At 40.1% G+C, this 13,333-nt stretch overlaps 1 long non-coding RNA gene across 1 annotated transcript in view; it reads right to left on the bottom strand.

Moving 5' to 3' along the window:
* Window positions 1-27: 27 nt before the first annotated feature.
* LOC106490620 (uncharacterized) overlaps window positions 28-13,333 on the bottom strand; it is a 147,440-nt gene continuing 134,134 nt past the window's right edge. Inside the window, exons 2-3 of the long non-coding RNA XR_001293638.1 lie at window positions 2,875-2,976; window positions 28-100 (exon numbers count right to left, since the gene is read on the bottom strand). This is a non-coding gene — a long non-coding RNA (uncharacterized lncRNA). The remainder of the gene's footprint in view (window positions 101-2,874; window positions 2,977-13,333) is intronic.

The following is a 13,333-nucleotide window of genomic DNA, read 5'->3' on the forward strand; positions in this document are numbered from 1 at the left end:
AGCGCTACATTCTGTTCCCCAGGTTTTCCTGCAATTGGTCATGAGACTTGATTTATGAGGACAGAAAGGAACCACATACAGGTAGGCAGAGAAGGATGCTCTGGAAAATATAAGAAAGAACCTGGATTATAGGAAGTCCATTAACTGATACTTTCTAAATAATTAAACAGCACATTCATTCACCTTATCTCAAAAAAAGGGAAATAGAGCTTTTTGCAAAGCGCAGCCTCTTTTACTTGAGAAAAAATGATGCTTATGCGTACAAAAAACAAAATGCAGTGGAAATTCTAGAGAATACTTTGTAAAAATCAAACTTCAGCAAATCAAAACAAATTTCATGACAAATGCATATTAAAAACTAGAATTTTTCAGTACACACAGAGTGGTTATTTATGCAAATCAACTTAAAGTGATAATTCCACAGTTATTTGTGGACCGAAATAACTCATCAGCTGAGCTCATCAGATATTTTGCAATACAAGGTTTTTTAAAGAGCAAAAATGTTATTCCTTCAAAGCAAAACGTTTGCAGAAACAGCTCAGTTTCACTGAGCTGCTGGGTGGCTTGAAAGCCGGTTGTTCTAGGGTTGTGCCCAATCATCATATCGGTTTTTCCAGCACTTTCAGGAGCCGTACTTTTTGGCTTTGTATACAGAATCCTGGAAGCCTAGAAAACTTCAGTTACATCTCAGATTTCCAGGGCATTTAGCTTGCTTGCTTTAAGTTGGGAGCTTTCCAGACAGTTCCTGAATCTTTCGGGATGGCCAACGTAGTACCATGAGTCAAGAACAGCTGGCTGTTTTGTTTCATAACTGATAATTCCAAGATGAGATATTTTGGGGTTCCTCTTCATTTAGAAATTGTAAATATTTTAATTTTCATTCCAGTATCAGAACAGACCTTTCAGAGACCTCAGAACTTCCCAGAAAATCAGAAATTCAAAATTCTGAGCAGCTGTAATGATGATAATTTAGACAGTTCCTAATTGTTTTGTGGAAAAGTTTGTAAACCATTTGGAATGTCCTTAGGTTTGCTGATTAGTCTGAAAATTCAGACCAAAACCATGTGGGTTTACATATTTTTACAGGTCCTTTACTAGGCCTCTGTTTATATTTTTGAGTTATCCAATAAGGTGGCAGAAATAGCATGATGTGATTCAGATGCCTGCAATGCCTCAAAAATATCAGCAAGTGATGACTAATCAAAATCAGCAATGCATGAACTGATATTTCTTTGCATAAATTATTTTCAAACATATATTGTACCAGCAGTGTGTAAGATATAAATTACTAGAAATCAGGAAAATTTCCAACGTGGGCAACTCATAGGTATTAATAATTCTGCCAGCTCTAGGAAAAATAATCAAATACGAATACTGACCTTTGGGCATAGGACTACACGTTCTGACTATTTAAAGACATAAGCAGAATGGGCTTTAGGCAGGTACTCCCCAAGTGCTAAATGCAGAACTGTAAGCCAGCTGCATTATAGGTTTGTCTCAGCATGCTTTCAAAAGCATGAAGAAGGAACAACTGACAGAGGTAGTGTGCAGGATCAAATGGGCTATAATTCCTTTTGTTATCGCTAAGGGAACATCGAGAACACCACTGGTAATGATCAACGATAATCATTGTACAAGTCTCACAAACATCAGAGCTGCTGAGTGCTCTTGAGTGCCCTTCACTGACAACTAGGAGGAGTAGAGCACACCCTGTAACACCAGTCTTGGGCATTCAACACAAAGAACAAATTGCAAAGCTTTCAGGGCTGGTCTTCAAGTTTCTTGTATCAGAAACCACATGTATACAGTGAGATCATGTGTTGAACAATCCTGCTCGCTAATCTCCCCCATCAGTCAAGAAGATTTCCCTATGCTACCTGCTAACAAGCTTCATCAGCTCCTTACTGTTCTTCACTGCTCTTCATTGCTCTTTATTGTTCTTACTGTACTTCATTGCTTTTCTCATGACAGCAGTGCATTTAACAGCTGTGACCAAAACCTGCAGATCCAATCCTTACTAAAATTAAAACTTTGGAGAGAATGAGGCGTGTGAAAACAAGATTCTTTTCGATCCTTCCAGTACATTCATAAATAATGATTCCTTTACTCAAGTGGTTTAACTGAGATAAAAAGTGACCTAACAGTGCTGGTACCAGGATGATTTAAAAAAAGGCAGCTATTTAGGAACTCTTTGAAGATAAATAGGGCTGCAGAATGTCCTATCCATAGTGCTCTGTCATCTCTTTCAACTTACTGCCCTAGCAGCAGAGGGCAAAGCACTTTGCAGTGTCCAATCAGAGACTCCTCAAAATCCCTGCTGATGGAGCCCCAGTTTTGGAAAGCATTAAGAAGCTACCAGCCCTCTGAAAATCAGTCTCCTGAAAGGTACTGTTAGTTAAGCTGCCAAAAACTATGACCTCCAAAATCACTTATCTGATGTCTACACTAATCCTACAAATAGTCTTCAGACTGTGCTCATTAGAAGTCATTGTGTTGCAAAGACTGAACAAACATTTGGTTTATACCAAATGATATCTTAGTTTCTCATTGGTGTATTGTGATTTTGAGGGTGGAGAAGCAATCTATACATTTAGTAATCTATGGCCGTGAAAAAGTTATCAATTCTCTGTAAAATTACACCTCAATTCCAGAGTAAGCTGGCATATTTTGCATAATGGGGAAAGAAGGGTTTGATATCCAAAGGCCAAAATTTTGCAGGTCAGGTTTCACAGGTTTCTGGGTTTCAGTTTTATAAAGGGCTTTATCTAAAAGTGCTTCATTTAAAGAATTCTGTAGTTTCACTGAATTCAGTGGGACTGTTCATGTGCATAAAATAAAGCATGTGTGGAAATGAACTGGGCCAGGTTTACCTACCTTACCATATTTCGCTCAGAATAGACACCAAGAGAAATTTGCAAATATCGCCAAGGCAGGTTCAGCGATAACTTTTGTAAATCTATCTCTTCTCATTAACTTCTATGGAGAGAGAGGAAAAAAAAAAAAGAGTAATGCACTCAAGATGAACACTTGTTTGGCATGTAAGTTGTCATTACTGTGTCTCATTGTTGTCCCAAATCGGGGATTCGTTACCCGGTGTGCAACAAGTTTCCTCTGGAACATGGATGGAGAAATGCAGGACCTCTGACACGGGCGGGCAGCCCTTACCAGTTACAACAGCGGGGTTTTTCCTTCTGTCACCTTCTTGCAGAGCTGAATGAAACACAGGCTACATCTCTGAGCATGGCCAGAGGTACTGCTTTCTAACCTGATACCTCTGCTGTTGCATTTTCCATCTAATATTACACAGGCACTTTTCTAACTCATATAAGTCTAAGTCTTTAACTAAATACCAACTGATTGTCCAGAGTGCCCTGGAAGTGTAAGGCTTTCAAGCATATTATCAGAGCTGTTACTTCTTCCTTCCAGAAAGTTTTGGCTCTGAAACAGCTATGGAAAAAGGCTAACCTCCAGCTCTCTACAACCTGTAAAACTAAAAAATATAGTCTATTTTACCTGGATCTCAGACCTGCGCACTTACTAGAGAAGGGCAGCTAAATATCTTCAAACAACAACTGCTGTGACCCTTTCTGTGGCTTCGGAGGGAAACTGATATGTAGAAGAGCTTTAAAAGGCAATTGTGGGAGGCCTGTGAAAAACCACATATAATACATATAACTTTTCCCCTGTAAATGAGTAGGGCAGCCCTCTCTTTAAGGACTGTACCTTTCAATTTCAGCATTGCTGCTGACAAAGACGATGATGGAGAGCAAATTCTGAGCACAACCTGCAGACTCTCCTTTTTTAATACAATTTTTTTTCTATAAAAGCCTTCTCTACACAGTATATCCAAAGGCAGCCCTGAAAATCCTCCACTACAGGAGTAGATCAATAAGCACCAATATCCCAGTTAAAAACCACCATCACGATGGGAAAGCAGGACAAACACCTAAGCTTTTAGGCAATAATTACAAGCCTTTATTTCTAGTAATAGGTTTATACATGTGAGGCAAATACTGATTGATGGTGCCAGCAGATCACTTTCATAACCAGGTACAGAATGCAAATGCTTTTTTGAAAACAGTAATTGTTTCAATACCCAGCTGGTTATATGCATATTGATATCTAGGTTGCCTGAGTAACCTTATGATATTTTAACACTAAGTGTAATACAGAAAGTAATTTATTATCACCCCCCCCCAAGTATATTACCTCATTCATGCATAAATTTTGAGACCCAAACCTGAACTGCACTATCCGAAATTTCTATCACGACTCGAAATAAACAGCAGACACTACTGGAGACGTGAGAACAGTGTGAGAGCTTGGCAGGGAGAGAAGACATGTAGCTTATGTTTCCCTCTACTGCTCTCCCCTTCCTTTCTATTCCCCTGGGAGCCGGGGGCAACAGGGAGCTCAGGCATTACCTGATCAGGGGAATCAGCTCTGACAGATCCAAGGACATGCTGCCGGCAGGGGTGAAGAAAATCTGTATGCAGTTGTATTTACTGACTGTGGAGCTCAGTTTGGAGGTAGTGACTGCTTTTTCGCTGGACTTTTTTTTTTATGTGTGAAAAAGCTGCGGACTGGCTGGGAGTGATTTGGCCACTTAATGCAGACATACTCCTTTGGTGATCAGAGAGGACACTGAGCCTCAGCCCTTAAAATGGCAAGCTTATGGCTTAGATCACAACGTGGTGCTTGCTTAGCAGGCTTTCATTTGGCTGGATTCTGCCCCCATCCCACCACATTACCATAAAAGCCAAATCAAAATCCTGAAGTCATTTTGCAAGAAAAGTTCAGATTGGGATATGACCTTGGTAGCTCAAGCTCACCCCTGATTCTTGAAGCACCGAGCCCAGAACAGAAAACCCAGTTCCCAGGGCACTCACTGTGAGAAGTAGAAAGATGCACTCATTAGGTTTAGGCTATAGATTGATTAGGGGTCCCTTAAAATGAAGTGCTTGACCTGAAATAGCCAAACCTTCTCATGCTCGGCCCCCAAAAGCATCCTCCCACCCAGTGCCCTCCACTGGAGCATTCCCATTCACAGCAATCAGTATTCTGGGGCACAGACTCTTTCCCCTCTTAATGCAAAGCCTCACTTACTTCCTGTAGTAGGCTGCATGCTAATGAGGACAGTTTGCAACCTTCACTGTCAGTGAGAAATCCCAGGATAGCGCTCCTTGATTCCTGGTTGGTGGGATGCACTGCACATAGCACCCTCTAATTAGAAAAAAAAAAAAAAAAGCCAAATGGTAGCTTGTCTGTGTGCAGTTAAACCGAGTTAAGTTAACACAATGGATGCTTCATGTTTCATGCAGAGTTGACATTCCTCAGGGATCTTTTCTACTGGCCTTTAACAAATATTCAATGTAGTTGTCAACTTTGCTGTATTTCATGATTTGGAGGTTAGAAAACTGAACCAGAACACACATACACAGCACACAAAGGTACACATGGTAGCAGTCAGGTGTGCAGCAGTGCAATGCAGCACAGCAGGGTTTTTTATTTAAGAAACATGCCTGCTCTTGTTTAGATGCCAACTCTTTTTTAGATTACTGCTTCACTGAGATGTAATAGGGGAGATCAGGGTGCCACTGAATTAGTGACAGTACTAGTATCTCCAAGGATATAACCTCTGAGGAGATCAGAATCTGAATAAACATGACAAAGTCTGGGAAGAGGAAGAGAGGCATGGAGTTGTCCAGTGCCCTCTGCAAGGGGACACAGAGTGTCAGGAGAGAGCTGGCAGCAGAAATGAATTCCTTTGAAGAGACTTCTCGCTGCTGCCAAAGGAGTATACTGTTAGCACACATGGTCCAAGAATGCTTATGCCTAGCTGAGCACACATTCATTGCAAAAGCTGGTCAGGAAATAATTAATACTTTAAAAGAAAAATATTAGAAGAAGCCAGTTTACTCCCAAGATTTAATCTACTTTTTTCTGGTTTTAGTGAAAAATAAAAGATTGAAAACAAATTTTGCAGGTTTGAAAACATAAAACATGTTTTTACCTAAATGAAAGATATTCTGGTTCACATAAAAAGATGGTTCATTTTCTGTTCAAAAATGGAAAATTTCAAACACATTTATGAGCAGAAACAATTCATTTAGGAGAAAGAGGGCTTTTTATCTGGAAGAACAAATTTTGACTGAAAGGGTACAGTCATACCCCTCATCACATGCAGCAGCAGAGAGCTATGTACGAGTGCTCATTGATAATGAACCCTCTCCTCTGGTTTTGTCTTTCAAACTGAAAGTAGAGCATGCTCTGCTTGCAACACAGTCAAGCCCTCATTTCCACATCAACGTGCTGTAATCTCAAATATTCATTCTCCATTTGTACATTATTCACCTAAGAAATACTGAAGCTTTAGCTATATGGATGTGAAGGGTAAGTTGGTACGGACTAGGGAAAGGAATCCTGCATTACGTTCAGCTCCTTTCTCAACTGTTTGGTGTCATCCTCCAGTTTAAGGCTCATTACTTGATTTGAAAGCCTGTTATGTCTCACAAAACTTACACATTTAGCTCCTGGCTGTTATCATGGTTTAAAAGCTGTCATTTCACCCTATGCACAAAGAAATGCTTTTGCTATCTATGTCAAAGTGATCCATGCGCCTCTCCCACGGTGTTTCAAAAGAATCTTCCAAGGTATAGCAGCACAGGAGTTCTTTTGTGAGGGCAATTTGCTCTGCCATTATATTGTCTGCAGGTATGCAGCTGTATTGTTTTGCCATGTTGATCTTGGAAGGAGCTGGAAAGCTCATAAACTGAAAAGCGATTGGTTTCAGTCTAGCTTTATTTTTTCTTAGCCCACTGTGTTCTCCAAGGGAATCTTCTGTGTTTTTTTTTCTGTTAAGGAGGAAAAAGGAGAGGCAGTTGTGTTCAGAGCTGGGGCAGATCCAATATTACTCCAAATCAAGGGTTATATCCTGTTCTGTTTCTTACTCATTTCTTCCGTCAACTCACTTAGATCATGAACACACCTCATCCTGCGTCTACATCAGCTGCCCACATTTCCCAGTGCCCGATTCCACATTTGTCTCACTGCAGGGAGCCTGGGCATTTGCTGTGGCCACAGAGATACTTCAAAGGCGAACACAGACAACACTTGAAACCCAGATGATGAACACATGCTGGACAGAAAAAACACTTCCTGCTGAGGGACACAAGATCATGTAAGTGGCACTAACCCACATGTCTGACATCCCAGACACATTCTCTGAGATGTACCACTGGTGGCAATAACCTCTTCAGGCTAAACTCAAGACTCCCCAGTAACATTCAAAAATGAGAAAAATCACGGGAGACAAAGGCCATAGGCTGCAAAAGAAAGAGCAAAATTAGCCTTGTTCCAACAAGCAGAACATAGAGCTCCTCAGCAAATGGAAATGGCACTAATGTGAACTGTTCATGGCTTGCAAATATTGACTGGAGTGAAATGTGTGGCGTTCACAGGGGATTTCTATTTAGCCCCACACAGTTACAGAGGCATTCCTCCTTAAATTTGAGAGAGTTAATGAGAATAATATACGTGCCACTTCAGCATGATGCCTGATGATCATGCTGCGGAGTAAGGAAAGAAAAACCTGCTTGAGAGAAAATGCCAATACTTTCCCAAGGCAAATAAAACCCTGAAACTTGGTACATGCTTTTTTTACAGAGAAATTACAAGTGTCTTGTCATACAGTGTGTGGATCTCATCTACATTAAGGTGCACAATCAAGTCGTTCAGCACGTCACCCACACTGGTAAGTACAAAGCCAGAAAATAAGCAGGCAGGTCACTTCCCGTCTCATTAACACAGTGGGAGGGGGAGGTCTGAAAAACATGATTGAAGAAACAGCCATAGAGCTCATTGGAAGCTAAACAATACCCAAGATCCAGCCATGATTCCCTTCCTTTATATTATTTCTTTTTGTCTTTTTCAATGGCTTCTTTTCAGTTGTTCCTAACTGCTGGTGATTTCTGCCCCTCCTAACCTTTAAGAATCCCAAAGCAGAGGAACAATAAATTTTCTCGTTTACTCAAGCTGTAGAGGTTCTCTCCCTCCTTTTGGAAAAGTAGGAATTATATCAGCATGACCACCTCTTGCGTTATTGTAAAAACTCACCTTGTAGAAAAGTGGGTGGCTTCAAACAGGGCAGGAGGATACATTTAGAGCACTTCTGGCACTCAACCAACTCTATTCTGTTTTTACCATACCACAAAGAGTTTATCAGCTTCGAAGCCACCATCTCCCTCAGGAGGGACATCCCAGGAGACATTCTTCAAGGGTTGTCATACAAACACCATCCTTCAGCCCCACCGAAGCTTGACTAAAGGTTGAGGGTATGTTAGGGTTTTTTTTTTTTTTGGTTGTTTTTGTTGCCTCTCTCTAATGCTTTAATTTTTAAAAGCTGCTAGAAAGAGAGCTTTCAATATAAGGCTAAATATGTGAAAAGAGGGGTAGTGAAAAATATTTCATAAAAGAAAGAAAAAGATAAAATGTTCATGAAAATGAAAAGCACCTACATTTTTTTCAGATTTTTCACCAAATTGTTCGTTCCAAAAGGTCCACTTACAAATGTTTTTGTTGTTGGGTTGGTGGGGAAAAGTCTATTTGTTGCTTTGATCTTTTTTGATTAAAAAAGAAAGAAGATTCTGTTCCTCCTTTATATTCATGTTGTGACTTTTAAATGAAAAGAACTACATTACAAAACAAAGGCTTTTCAACAGTACACCCAGTTCACATTACAAACCTTATACAATCTAGTATGACATGGGTTAGCAATTGTACAGTGAAAAATGAGACCACAGGTTTATTGTTACTTGCCTAGGGACACATCAGGAAAACACAAAATGTAAAGGTCTTGCAAAAAGCCACCCGCAAAATCCAGTTTCAAGCATGGAAGGAAGACCTGGGTCAGAAGAGACAGGTAGCCTAAAATCAAGTAGCAGGTCTTGCTCAAATAGGCAGAGTCCCTTCACATACACGGGTAACCTACTTACTCTGGAGTGATGCTATGTGACCTGACAGACCAACTCATACAGTTTGAGTATAACTCCACCCTGCTGTTTCCAAATGAAACTGCTGAAATGACAGAGTAATTACTCAGTAAGTGTCTGATTTGAAATGTTAATGGAAAGGATAATTGATTGGACAAAGACATTTCCTATTTTGGGGGGGACACATTTTCACCCAGCACTGCATACAAAGCTAGCTTTGTGCCAAGTGTGCACTTTGGGCAGGCGGAAGAGGGCACAACCCACCTCGACAGCCAGTGCTGTCTTTCCCCTGCCCATCAAAGCACTAATCGGTGCTGACTACCATTTCTGGCATGCACAAGGTAGAGACTTTCATACCACCGAGAGGACCCTACTGACACAAACACAAACTTTGCTGTCCAGATCCAAGGTCTGCCACTCCACCTCTCCCAGTCCAGCTACTCCCTTGCTCTGGGGCAATGTTAGCTTCCATCTGTAGGATTCGTTGCCTTTGCTGCATCCGCGGGAGCTTTGCTTCCCCCTGCACAGCCTTACCCCAACACAGGGCTTGCAGCATGCAGCCGGGTAAAAATAGCATGCCAGGAGGTGAGTGCAGCAAATTGCCAGCCTTTCTGGGCTGGAGCCTCTTTTGATTGTTCATTTTCTTCTGCTGTATGGTTATAATGACAGCCTGTCACATGTCTCTCTTCCATTTTGTTTTGGCAGGGAGAGGTTCAAGGCAGGTTTTTCTTGATAAAGTCACCGGAGTTTTGAGTGCAAAAATTGTCAGTATTTCTGTATCTTTATTCACAGTAAGGAAAATTTGACTTTGATTAAATGGTGCTAAAGTGGTGCAGATGCTTTTTGTAAAGCACAGGGGCATTTTTACCAAGTAAAATGGAAATAGCACCAAAATTTCCTGAGCAGCTAGCAAATGCTAGTTGCATGTGGCAGTGTTAAGTCCTTTCAGACAAGTGCTATCCTTCAACAGATGTCCTTTTGACAAGTTTGTACAGCACCTAGCATAATGAGATGCTAATCTCCAATTAGGAACTTTAGATACTTACTGAAGTGTACGTAATATTGATAATATAGCTATTAATAAAACTATTAATGCACATTTTGGCAGTTCAGTCACCACCCAGTTTGCCAGGTAGGGTTTTACACTGCATGGCGAATCATGTAGTCATATGACGTTTATCCCAAGTAATTAGTGCTCATGGTTATGTTAGTGTGGCCTGCCAAAGGGGTTTGAAAGTCTGTTTCCTCTCTGGAACAAAAAGATTTACAGCCCTCTAAGTAAAACAGTGGCATACAGGTGAATAAAAAAGTGGTTAACTCACCTGTTAGGTGCATATATGAGATATTGCTGAGATATGTAAATTAATGGGTGGAAAATCTCTTTATCTGAATTAATTCTCAGCTACACTAATAAGTTAAATAATTTATCAAGGTCCTAAGTCTGCACAACAGCCCTATTTTAGTGCTTAACTTTCATTGTGTGCTGAAGTAGTTTCGAGGTCAGTTGTATTAAGCAAATGCTAACCTGAAGACAGAGTTAAGCTGTGCAAATAGTTCCCTGAATTGGGAAGAACATAACCAGCAGATAACTCAGTTATGCTTAAATATTTTGTAGATTTATTTCTTTTATCTTCTGAGGTTTGGAGCAAACTTTGGAAATAAAACTCCCCATTTCAGCAATCACAGTGGCATATGTGCAGACCCCATTGGGGAAAAATATTTGCTGGGCTGGGATCTGAGATTGAGCTTGTCTAAAGCAAGGGCTAGACATACTTTAGCCTGCTAGTACACATTCAGGCAAACTGCTCTTTAGATTTTTTTTCCCCTTCCTCAGAATATATTATTTTTATAGGCCAGCTGAATTAAGTTTTTTGTCTTTCATTTTTCTCTTTTCCCTTCAGCTCTATATTGTCATACATGGCCAGCTAATTGCACTTTTCTTGTGAGCAGCATACCCTACCACTTAAGTAAAACTGGTTTTCAGGAAAAATATGTCTTTCAAGATGTTATGACATTTTCTGAAACAACATAATGCAATGTGACTGATGCAGATGGATATGCCCCATAAAGCTGAGCAATTTAAAGAGATGTGGTTCCCCCCCCAAATCACTTCATAAAGCTTTTCTTTATTTTTTTAATCACTTTAAAATCCTACCTAAACTCTTTGGAATACATAGCAAACGTATCGAAACTTTTATTTAAAAGTTTTTTTACTTGAACACTTAGAGATTTTCTATGTGCAAGGCTTTTTCAGGTCAGCACATAGGGAAAAAAGTATAAAATACATAATAAAGCATCTAGCTAATGCTTCTGTTTTTTCTTTGCTCCCCTCCCTGAAGGAACAGAAATGTTTTAGTGAGATCAATAGTTATAAATCATTAGAAATTATCTGAGGTTTTATTTCATCTACTTTTATTATAATGTCCATGCCATCTGCTGTACATATTGGGGTTATTACACCGATTCATTTTGCAAGCTCTAACCTCTGAGTGAGAGATGTCAGAGGGCAACTGATTAAAGGATATTTGCTCTGTTACACCTTTTTCTTTAATTTCTCACCACAAGGATTTCAGGTTGAGCAAGTGAGCTGACATAATAATAATGATAATGGGGCCTCAGGTCTGGAGATAAATGAGACGTGTGTCTTTGTGCATTCATAAATATCAGAACATCTTTTAATCTGGTGGTGATGGGAGGGACAGCAGCGCAACCAGCGTCAGCTGTGTGTTAGTACAAAGCTAAAGGCACAAGGTTGTTTCTTTTCTTAAAAACCAAAAGAGAATGGATGCTTGGCATATAAATGGTAGCTCAACTTAGGAATCTGCTTCCTACACACTCCTTATTATCTATGGCTAAAAGAATTTTGCATGGCAGGAGTAGGACAAAGAAAAGAAGAAGAACAAAGAAAAACTCAAAATGTCCTATAATACAGCATGTCATATCACTTATATATTGAGAGAATATTGGCAGTATATCCAGTATGTGCATCTCTACCCACAAAATAAGAACTGTTTGCTTCTAAACTTTTCAGCCTTACAGTGTATACCCTCAAATTCTTGTCTTCTGCATTTGCATTAACCACACATTAAGATGCAAGGGTTATAGGTGCTTGAAAAAAATCCATCACCTTGACTCCATAAATTCAAGACAATGTCAAGAATGAGACATGAACAAGACACATCATAAATATTAGAGACTGGTTTGGTAACCTTAAAGCAGTTTGTCCAGGTATGAGAGAAGCCTGAATATTTAAAAACTAACACAAACTTTACAATGACAACTTGAGCTTCATCACATTTTGACCTCCTCATAATTAACTTGTCCAATATGTCGGAGGTCCTGACACTATACATATGCAGCTGAGTAACATTTACACATCTGAGCAGTTTCAGTGAATTCAGTGGAAAACCATGAAAAAAATCATATTTTGTTGGGTGCTGATGTTGGATCCTAAATGTAGACAGCTATGTGTGACTACGTCAGTCTAAGATTTTCTCTAAAGGACAGAACAGCATTTTAGCACAAATTTCCTCCACATCAGGGCCCCAGGACCATCCATCCAGAACTCTTTCTGGACACATTGATGACTGCTCATCAAATAAGACAACCTGGGCTAAAAGAAAGGCCTCACCAAGCCGACCAGCACAATATAGCTGAGATCACTCACTCCACACTGTGACCCTGCCTTTCCGCATATATTTTTGAAGGCTTGGACATCTGCACCATGCTATTAATTGCATTCATGCATACAACTGGAGTCTGGCTTGTGGCCTCTCTTAAATTCCAGCTGCCACAGGCTTCAAATGCAAAAGTCGGGCCACTTGCACTATCCCTTTGTGCAAGCTCATGTTGCTTTCATTGTGCCAGCAAAGCACCCACATCGCCATTTTTAGGCTACTATCTTTTTGAACAACTGCCACTTATTTGGGTAAAAATGTCCTCTAGCAACCTTAGTTTTGTGAAAAATTTTATACTAGCCAATGACTATTTAAACACCAGTTCTTCTGATTCTCAAGCACATACCTTGCCTTGAAGCTGAATGGCATGCCTCGGAAGTCTCTGATAAACTTATAGTTGGTGGTATTACTCATATACTTACAGACTTTGCTCTCTGAGAGCTTTACTCCTATAATGCCTCCAAATACCTTGAGACTGCAATGAGCATATTCTGCTTCTGTTCATGAATTCTTAGGCAGTAGTGTCAGATGCTACATGCCATGATCCCCCAGCTAGCTGCTTGTGTCGCTTTGTGCATCTAGTTTCTTCAGCAAGCAGGATCCTGTTTTCCCTGTTATTAGGCACTTTGCAGCTCCAGTACTAATTGCACAAATTGATTCACTTAA

This window comes from Apteryx mantelli, chromosome 1 (assembly GCF_036417845.1).
Source record: "Apteryx mantelli isolate bAptMan1 chromosome 1, bAptMan1.hap1, whole genome shotgun sequence".
Classification (NCBI taxonomy): Eukaryota; Metazoa; Chordata; class Aves; order Apterygiformes; family Apterygidae; genus Apteryx; species Apteryx mantelli.